This window comes from Felis catus, chromosome C1 (assembly GCF_018350175.1).
Source record: "Felis catus isolate Fca126 chromosome C1, F.catus_Fca126_mat1.0, whole genome shotgun sequence".
NCBI lineage: Eukaryota > Metazoa > Chordata > Mammalia > Carnivora > Felidae > Felis > Felis catus.
Window position 1 is genome coordinate 135,512,823 of NC_058375.1, and position 10,779 is coordinate 135,523,601.

The 10,779-nt window shown below is 38.9% G+C and overlaps 2 pseudogenes; both read right to left on the minus strand.

Moving 5' to 3' along the window:
* Positions 1–2,909: 2,909 nt before the first annotated feature.
* Positions 2,910–3,241, minus strand: LOC109502670 (annotated as a pseudogene).
* Positions 3,242–8,162: 4,921 nt separating this feature from the next.
* Positions 8,163–8,710, minus strand: LOC101083099 (annotated as a pseudogene).
* Positions 8,711–10,779: the final 2,069 nt, after the last annotated feature.

The window sequence follows — 10,779 nt, forward strand, 5'->3', positions numbered from 1 at the left end:
GTTGTTTACCTACTCCATGGGCTGAACAAGGAGACATGGGGTTGAATTTTTTAGTAAAACAGGTTTAAATTAGCCATGCGAAGCACTTACAGAAGACACCACGATACGATGGGTTGCAACTGCTGCCTTCTTTATTCCCAGGGACTCCGTCTGCTGTACTCACCAGGGCTCAGCATGGTATCTGGCACAGAAGAGGGGCTCAACCGATATTAAATGAGTAAAGAGAAAGAATGGATTAGGGAAGATGCTCATAAAAGGCTGAGCATTTGTGCCCAATGTAGGGTATTAATTTTAAGGTTTAATAGTGTCATTATTTTAGGAACCTCTACAAAGAAATCAGATTGTAAATATTGAAAAATCTCCCCAGAATTTTAAATTTGAACAATACGCCATGTTTACCTACACAGTTTCCAATTTTCCCTTTAGAATAGCACAGCATACTGGGGGCATCTGGGTGGCTCAATCAGTGAAGTGTCCGATTTCAGCTCAAGTCATGATCTCAATGTTTGGTTCATGAGTTTGAGCCCCTAGTCATGTCTCCCTCTGCCCCTTCCCCCGCTTACATTCTTCCTCTTTCTCTCTCTCTCTCTCTCTCAAAAATAAATAAACATTTTAAAAAGTAGCACAGTGTAAAGTAGCTACTTTAAAAAGTAGCACAGTGTGGGGTTATTGGTTGGGAGTGGTGGGCTGGGAGACTTCTGGCCCCAGAACAGTTCAGTAGAGGTGGGGAGGCTGGGCTATTAGCTGCAATGTTACCTTCAAGAAGCCCAAGACTGAATATGAGATGTTAGGGGGTATATGTTTTGTCCATTTATTTCTGAAGGCTTTTTCCAGAGTAATTTTCTTTCTTTTTTTTTTTTTTTTTTTGTGGGTGAGGGGGAATGTGGTCAGTTATATATTATATCAAGCTTCTAATGTCAAGCTGAACCTCAACAAAAGATTTTATTTGAAAGATGTGAAAAAAGAAAAGCTTCAAATAAGGAGCTAAATGTAGCCACCAGACCTTGAGGAGTTCTGAAAGCTCAAAGAAGGTATCCCATCTGGGTGTGGACTGCTTGCTAGAAGACTGGCTGGCCAGTGCCAGACTATCAGCAGAGAAGACCAGACAGTACCACACGGTGACCAACCCTTGGGCTGGGTGTTTGGTGGTTCAGTCCACGAGGACTCCTATGCTAGATCCCTGGTGGAGATGACATCGGGGGCTGTCGTGGGTGGGCCTAATTCATAATAAACTGAAGGCACTCCAGAGTTGCCAAGTTTTACAGGCCTGGGGAAATATTTAAGGCCTGATCACAAAATACTGGTTGCATATTAGAAGTACGGAGGCCAGGTTAATAACTAAGCAAAATGCAATATTGTGTCAGCTTCATTCATTTTCAAAAAGAGGATCATAAAAATGTCACTGCCTTTGAAAACAGTTTTTAAGTTAAATCGCAAACATTCCTCTACGTGCTGGCTGATCACTTAGAAATCGTAGCTGGTTATAAATTAGGCATGTTACCCAAGGCCTAAAATTTCAAAAACAAAATTGTACAAATCCTTTCAAAAATTTCATAGCGAAATGATTCTATTTAATATGGGATATGGGTACATTTTAATCTGCTTGATATCATTGATCAGGTGCATAGGGTCTGCAGGGCGTTTAAAGGGCCTCAAATCTGAGAGACTAGGTGGGAAAAAGTAAGAGGTTAGGTATATTTTAAAAGGCGCTAGGAGAGCATTACATAGATGCCTAGCTTTATTTCTTTATAAAGTATTATTTCTTTATAAAGTCTTTTCCTTTTTATTGAAGTGTAATTGACATGCAATATCATATTAGTTTTATGTATACAACACAATGATTCAACTTTTGTATACGCTGTGAACTGATCACTGCAATGTCTAGTCACGTCTGTCACCATACAAGTTAACACAACGCTACCGAATGTATTCCCGCTTCTGTACGTTACCTCCCCATGACTTACTTATTTTATAACTAGAAGTTTATACCTCTTGATCCCAATTACCCATTCCCCCATCTATCTGCTCTCAGGCAACCACCACTCTGTTCTCTGGGCCTATGAATCTGGATTTGGTTTTGTTTTGTTTGTTAGATTCCACGTAAATGAGTATTTGTTTTTCTCTGACTTATTTCACTTATTAAATGCCTTCAAGATCTACTATGTTGTTGCAAATGGCGAGATTTCATTCCTATTTACAGCTAATTAGTATTCCATTGTAAATTTTTACTCTGTCTTCTTTATCCATTTATCCGTCAATGGACTTTTAGGTGATTTCCATATCTTGTCTATTGCAAATAATATTGCAGTGAACAGAGGATGAATATATCTTTCCAAATTAGTGTCTTTTTCTTCAGATAGATACCCAGTAATGGAATTGGTGAATCATATGGTAACTCTATTTTTAATTTTTTAATTATATTGTTTTCCATGGTGGCCATACCAGTTTACATTCCCACCAATAGTGCACATGGATTCCCTTTTCTCTGCATCCTCACCAACACTTGTTATTTCTGTCTTTTTGATACTTGCCATTCTGATAGGTATAAAATGATATCTCATTGTGGCTTTTGATTTGCATTTCCCTGATGATTAGTGATATTGAACATCTAATTATGTGCTTCTTAGTCATCTGTATATCTTCACTAGAAAAATGTCTATTAGATCATCTGCCCATTTTTAAATCAGATTTGTTGTTGTTGTTGAGTTGTAGTTCTTTGCATATTCTGGATATCAACCCCTTATCAGATTGGCAAATATCTTCTCGAGTTTAGTAGGTTGCCTTCCACTTTGTTTATGGTTTCCTTAGCTATGCAGAAGCCTTTTCTTTGTTTTTCTTTTTCTTTTCTTTTCTTTTTTTTTTTTTTTACAAGAGAACAAATCTATACCTTTATTTACTTTTCAGTAAGTTTAAATCCTTGAGGGGTACAGCATCACATGGATTCTGTGGCCAATGGTTTTAGCAGGAAGGTTGCTTTGGAATTTGGCAAATCATGCCACTGTTTCCATGAGCATGAGTTACTTTTCCGCAGATTACTCTGGTTTTGTTCAGTTTGCCACCGGGAGTCACTGTGTTGTTCTTTGCTTCCTACACATAAGCACATTTCTTGGCCTAGGTGGAATTCAGTTTCATCTCAAGCATAAACACCTTCAATTTTAAGAAGGGCTGTGTTCTCCCTCTGGTTCTAGGGAACCCACTTATAGCCCGCAAATATGGCCTTGGACTACAGCCTTCCAGACATATTTGTCATTTTAGGAGTCCTGTCAAAAAGAGTATCAGGAGAATCTTGGAGTCTGTGGAGGCTACGTTTCCCACAGGCCTCCACAGGCTCCAAGATGGCAGAAAGAGCTATGCAGAAGCTTTTTAGTTTGATGTGATCCCATTTATTTTTGCTTTTGTTTCCCTTGCCTTTGGAGTCAGAGTCAAAAAACTATCACCACAACCAATATCAAGGAGGTTACTGCCTATGTTTTCTTTTAGGAATTTTATGTTTTCAGGTCTAACATTAAAGTCTTTAATCCATTTTGTGTTTATTTTCATAAATGGTGCAAGGCAGTGGTCCAGTTTCATTCTTGCACTGGTAGTGGCACACCATTTTTTTTTTTTAGCACCATTTGTTGAAGAGACCATTCTTTATTCGTTGTACATTCCTGACCCCTTTGTCATAAATTAATTGACCATACATGCATGAGTTTATTTCTGGACTCTCTATTATATTCCAGAGATCTATGTGTCTATTTTTATGCCAATACATATTGTTTCAATTACTGTGGCTTTATATTATAGTTTGAAATCACAGAGCCTGATACTTCTGGATTTGTTCTTCTCAAGATTGTCTTGGTTCTTCAGAGTCTTTTGAGGTTCCATATAAATTTTGTAATTATTTGTTTAAGTTCTGTGAATAATGCCATTAGAATTTGATAGAGATTGCATTGAATCTGTATTGCTTCAGGTAGTATGGATAATTTTACAATATTAATTCTTCCAATCCATGATCATGGAATATCCTTCCACTTATTTATGTCTTCTTCAATTTCTTTCACCAATGTCTTATAGTTGTACCTCAGGGTACAGGTCTTTCACCTCCTTGGTTAAATTTATTCCTAGGTATTTTGTTCCTTTTGATGCAGTTGTATATGGAATTGTATTCTTGATTTCTGTTGGTTATAGTTCAATATTAGTGTTTGGAAGTGTAACAGATTTTTGTATATTAATTTTGTATCCTGCAGCTTTACCAAATTCATTTATTAGCTCTAACCATTTTTAGTGGAGTCCTTAGGGTTATCTAAATATAGTACCATGTCATCCACAACAAGTAACAAATACTTTTCCTTTCCAGTTTGGATGAATTTCTTTCTTTCTTTCTTCCTTTCTTTCTTTCTTTCTTTCTTTCTTTCTTTCTTTCTTTCTTTCTTTCTTTCTTTCTTTCTTTCTCTCTCTCTCTCTCTCTCTCTCTCTCTCTCTCTTTCTTTCTTTCTTTCTTTCTTTCTTTCTTTCTTTCTTTCTTTCTTTCTTTTTCTCTGCCTAATTGCTGTGGAAGGACTTCCAATACTATGTGGAGTAAAAGTGAGGATGGGATGCCTGGCTGGCTCAGTCAGTAGAGCGTGTGACTCTTGAGGGGTTGGGAGTTCAAGCCCCATGTTAGGTATCAAGATTACTTACAAATAAAATCTTTTTTTTTTTTTAAAGTGAAGATACTGGGCATTGCTATTTTATTTCTGATCTGCAGATGTTGAACCATCCTTGCATCATTAGAATAAATCCCACTTTGATCATGGTGTATGATCTTTAAAAAAAATTTTTTTAACGTTTATTTTTGAGAGAGACAGAGCGTGAGCAGGGGAGGGGCAGAGAGAGAGGGAGACACAGAATCTGAAGCAGGCTCCAGGCTCCGAGCTGTCAGCACAGAGCCCGATGTGGAGCTTGCACTCATGAATCTTGAGATCATGACCTGAGATGAAGTTGGACGCTTAACCAACTAAGCATCCAGGTGCCCCATGGTGTATGATCTTTTTAATGTGTTCTTGGATTCCATTTGCTAACATTTTGTTGAAGATTTTTGTATATATTTTTAATATCCCAGTACAAGGATCTTGGCCTATAATTTTCTTTTTTTGTATGATGTCTTTGTCTGGTTTTGGTATCAGTATAATGCTGGCTTCAGAGAAAGTGTTTGGAAGGCATTCCCTCCTCTTCAATTTTGTGGAGAAGTTTGAAAAAGATAAGTATTAAATCTTCTTGAATGTTTGGTAGAATTCACCAGAAAGCCATCTGATCCTGGACTTTTGTATGTTGGGAGGTTTCTGATTACTCATTCAATCTCTTTATTTGATCTATTCAGAATCTATTTTTTTCATGAGTCAGTCTTGGAAGATTGTATATTTCCAGGTATTTATTCATGTCTTCCAGGTTGTCCAGTTTGTGGGCATAGAATTGTTTATCATAGACTCATAATCCTTTGTGTGTCTGTGGTACCATTTGTTGTTTCACTTGTCTTATTTCTGATTTTATTTAATTGAGCCTTCTCATTTTCTTGGTGAGTCTAGCTCAATGTTTGTTAATTTTGTCTATCTTTTCAAAGAAACAGCTCTTAGTTTTGTTGACCTTTTCTATTTGTTTTTTTTAGTCTCTATTTCATTTATTTCTGCTCTGATTTTTATTATTTCTTTCCTTCTAATAACTGTGAGTTTTGTTTGTTCTTTTTATAGTTCCTTCGGTTGTAAAGTTACATTGTTTATTTGAGATTTTTCTTATTTCTTGACTTAGGCTTGTTACTGGCATGAACTTCCCTTTTATATCCTCCTTTGCTACATCCTTAGCTTTTGGTATGCCATATTTCTGCTTTCATTTGTCTCTAGATATTTTTTGATTTCTCTTTGATTTCTTTGATGACCTGTTGGTTGTTCAGTAGCATGCTGTTTCGTTTTCACGTTTTTGTAACTTTTCCAGTTTTTCTAGTTTTATACCATTGTGGTTGGAAAATATACTTGATATGACTTCATTCTTCTTGAGATTTGTTTTGTGGCCTAATGTGATCTATACTGGAGAATGTTCCATCTGCTCTTCAGAGAAATTTGTATTCTTCTGTTTTCAGATAGAATGTTCCGTGTATGTCTATTAATAAAGTGATCTAGTCTAATGTGTCATTTAAGGCTGATGTTTCCTTATTGATTTTCTGTCTGGGTGATCTATCCAATTGATATAAGTGGGGTGTTAAACTCCCCCACTCTTATTGTGTTGCTGTCAATTTCTCCTTTTAGGTCCGTTAATCTTTGCTTTATATATTTTATTGCCTCTATGTTGGGTATGTGTATATTTATAAATGTTAAGCATTCTTGCTGGATTGACTCCTTTATCATTATGCAATGTCTTTCTTTATATTTTATTTTAGTTTTTGTTTTTAAAACCTTTTCATTTGATATAAATGTAGCTACATCAGCTTTTTAAAAATTTCAATTTGTTTGCCTATCTTTTTCCATCCCTTCACTTTCAGTCTGTGTGTATACTTCTGAAGTGAGTCCCTTGTAGGCAACATAGAGAGGCATCTTGTTTTTTATCCATTTAGCCACAGTGCATGTCTTTTGATTGGAGAATTTAATCTGTTTACATTTAAAGTAATTATTGATAGGTATAACTTGTTGCCATTTTGTTAATTGTTTTCGGGCCATTTTTGTAGTTCCTCTCCATTCCTTTTCTCTTCTCTTTCTCTTTTCCATTGTGGTTTGATGGCTTTCTTTAGTATTATGTTTTGTTTTCCAGCTTGCTGATTAGTTCTGCTTTATTCAGTCTACTTTTGAACCTGTAGTATAATTTTTAGTTCAATTATTATGTTCTTCAGCTCTGTGACTTCTGTTTGGTACTTTTTAATATTTTATATCTACTTGTTGAAGTTCTGTGTTCATCTGTTCTTCTCCCAAGTTTGGCGAGCATCTTTATGACCATTACTTGAACTTTATCAGGTAGATTACTTATCTTCACTTCACTAAGGTCTTTTTCTGAGGCTTTGTCTTGATCTTTCTTTTAGAATGCATTCCTCTGTCTCTTCACTTTGACTGATTCTCTGTGCTTGTTTCTATAAGGTGAAACAGTTACCTCTCCCAATCTTGAAGGAGTGGTCTTGTGTAGAAGGTGAGCCACTGGGCCCAGAAATGCAATCCCCTCTGACCACCAGAACCAGGGCTCAAGCGGCATTCCCTGTGTAAGTTGCACATGGCTGCTGATGGTTATGGCTGGGCCAGGGCTGTAGCATTGGGTATGTGGGGTGCCTGGCTGGCTGGCTGCCTGTGGTATGGCTGTGGTGTGTGCGGGGGGAGGGTGTGCTCACGCGTACCAGCAGGCTAGAGGGAGATTGCCAAAGTGGCACCTGCCAGTGCTGACATTAACAAGGTAGAATGAGATCCAAGAGTGGTGCCTGCCAGAACTTCCATCCCCAGAGATGGTTCCATTGGTTTCCCAGCTCTCCAGCACTTGCTTTAAGATTGGTAAGTAGATCTCCTTCATATGTGATATAGGTGCTTTTCTAACTGCTGCTCTTGTGCTAGGTCCTGGGGTGAGAGAGTTTGCAGGTGTGAGTCCTTTAAGGGCAGGTTCTCCGTTTCCTATAGTTCTTTGGTTCTCTTGGGCATAATCTCCATTGGTTTTAGATTTGGGGGGCTCATCTTTCTGATGCACGACCCAAGAGTTGGGATGCCTGATGTGGAGACATGAATCTCTTGGTCCTCAAGGAAAAGTTTCATGTTGTTGAGGTCCCTGCTGATTGTGGGTTGCTGGGCCTTAGGTGGGATTTTAGCAGGAGCACATCTCTGCCTCTTCTACCTATCTTGATGTGGCTCTTTTATCTTTTGTTGTGGAGGCATTGTTCATCGAGTTTTCAGAACTTCTTCAGAGACAATTATTCAGTATGTAGCTGTAGATTTGTTATGTCTATGGGAGAAGATGACTTCAGGATCTTCCTAGGTTGCCATCTTGAACCTGAGCTCTCTTTGTGAGTCCTTTTCTTTCTTTCTTTCTTTCTTTCTTTCTTTCTTTCTTTCTTCCTTTCTTCTTTCTTTCCTTCTCTTTCCTTTCTTTCTTTCCTTCTTTTCTAACCTTTTTCTTTCTTAGCATCCTGGTTTTTCCAAGGAGTTTATTTGGGCAAACTTGGGGACAGGGAGGCTCTGCATCTACAAGAAAGTTTTGGGCCTCTTGGTGGTTAAGCATGGCTTGTGCTGCTGATGTAGGACCTGGTGAGGCAGTGGGAATTTGATCTTGAAGTCATGCAACTGCTTGACTGCCACTCAGCGGCACTTGCTGGCTGCAATCTCCTACATCTTCATGATCTGGATTGAATGTGCCCAGGCACTTGTGCTGGTTGCCCATGTTTCAGTAGCACTGGGTGACAACATCTGCAGTGGGGAGGTTCCAGGACTTACAGTACATGTTGTAGGTGCTGCTGCAGAAGTCCTAGCACAGCTAGATGCTGCAGTTCTTCACCTTCCAGGGAGGTTTCTCAAACACCTGTCCACAGTAGATCATTTCCTCTGAAGACTTACTCATCTTCTTTAGCTAAGAGACAAAAGCAGAAGCAGAACTTGGTGATAATAGGATTAGGTAGAAAGGTTCACATGCAATGGAGGGGCAGAGTGCAGCATTTGGAGGTGGGCAGGCAGCGCAAGGCACTCTCACAGTGTGCCCAAGGCCTTCGTGGCGTACTCTCCACACTTGCCACCATTCAAGAAAGGGATCCCTTTACTTTCAGTGAAATATTTTATGGTAAGCAGACAGGCAACTTGGAAAGCAATGGATCCGATCCTAAAGTACCCAATATGTGGTAGCCAACCCGAATGAGGAAAAGGTAAGAATTTGACCTTGTATGAATAATACTGTGCAGTGCATCTTGTGATATATGCTTTTATGTTAAAATGCTTAAAATTGGTTTAATCTGTATAGTCAGGAGATGTGCTCTTTGTTTTCCAGTTGACTACATGCCTTTGGTATAACTTGCAAGTTAGGGAAAGAAGATGACAATTCTAGTTTCAGTTAGAGGGGTTGTAAATGAATGTAGAACTCTCTCTGGGGCAGAGTTATTTCTTAGTATGCTCTGAACTTTGATAATGTAAAATGACTATTATTTTGATTTTTTACTCCTTACGTAACCATACTGTTTGCACATCAACAGATAAGAGTACATGGGTGCTTCCATTTCAGGCCAGTCCTAACTATGTTTTTAACATTCTAGAAGGGCTGTATTTGTAATTTGGTGAGTCCTTCAGTGCAAGCCATAAAATGTTATTGATACAGTTGTCTAGTGTTTAGGTAGAATAAATTGTTCATTTTAAAATTTTTTTATTATATTTTTATTATATTTTATTATTTTAAATTATTTTTTATTATCCTGTTGTCTTCTTCTTCTTCTTCTGATTTTTGTTTAGTAATCTCTTCATACAAACTCTACACTCGAACTCATGACCCCTAGATCAAGAGTCACATGCTCTACCAACTGAACCAGCCAGGTGCCCGTCATTATCTTGTATTGTTAGCCACAAGTTTCTAATTATGACAGACACTCAGACGTACTTATGTAATAATAATTTAAGGGTCCATTTTATCAACATGCATATATTATTTTTATTTTTTAAACTTGATTTATTTATTTTGAGAGAATGTGGGGGGGAGGGGCAGAAAGAGAGAGGGAAAGAAAGAAAATCCCACGCAGGCAGCCACAGGGCTCAAACTCACAAACTGTGACATCAGAACCTGAGCTGAAATTAAGAGTCGAACACTTAACTGACTGAGCCGCCCAGGCACCCCCAAGATGGACGCATTTTAGAGGTAATACTTCCATAGTGTTTTTAGCTTTCATAACTTACTCTTTTTAATCTTTCACAGTATATTATGATGTATTTGTTGCATATTAGTTTCATTCTTGATAGATGAGACAACCAAAGGCATGGACTACTGAAATGAATCGCAAGGCCACAGTCTTTAGTTAATTCCAAGGAAGGGCTGCTCTCCAGATTCCCAGGTGAATCCTTCCACAGCCTTTCGGAAAAAGAGGTAGGATGTAGGGTTTTAGTTATTAGTTCTCCAGCTCAATGCTTTTTTCTTGAGTTGTGTAAATTAAGAGCATCTTCTGGTAGAGGGTAACCGACAAGCTTTGTTAGGAAGGGGCACCGTGAGTCTTGTCCAGCTATGCTTCCCGGGCACGTCACCATAATAACTACTAATAGACACTGGTCAAATCAATGACTGAGTGAATAAAGGAGTGGGAGTAACGGCTCCTAACAGGTGTTTGCCAGCGGCAACTGGAGCTCTCTTCAAAGCCCGGGAATGGTGGGCCTGTCTGTATCTGACCAATGAACTGACACAACCTGTGAGCACACCACTGTCGAACTGGTTCTCTTGGCCTGGCTTTGCTCTGCCCCCTTCACTCATTCTCCTCAGGCCAACTTGAGACTGAGTCTCGTGCAGAGACTACCAGCTTCGATCTGTTCTTCATCAGAAGAGGTTAGGAGATGTGCCTTGTGTTCAGATGGAGCGAGCGAGTGGAAGGGGACTAAATACCCCCAGTGGACACGGGTTGGGTGTCCTAGCAAAGATGTTATGGGAATTAGCATTAGTGTTGAATTTATGCAGGGCTTTCACACCCTCACGTTCGGCATGCTATCCCCAAAGAACTGCCATGACTAAATGCTGCGACCTGGCACTAACAAACGGTGCATTAAATAACCGTATGCAGCGCATTGCTCTGCAGGCTGGCGGCATACTGTCGAGGTGACGCTTCCTTGTTCTGTGCTATGC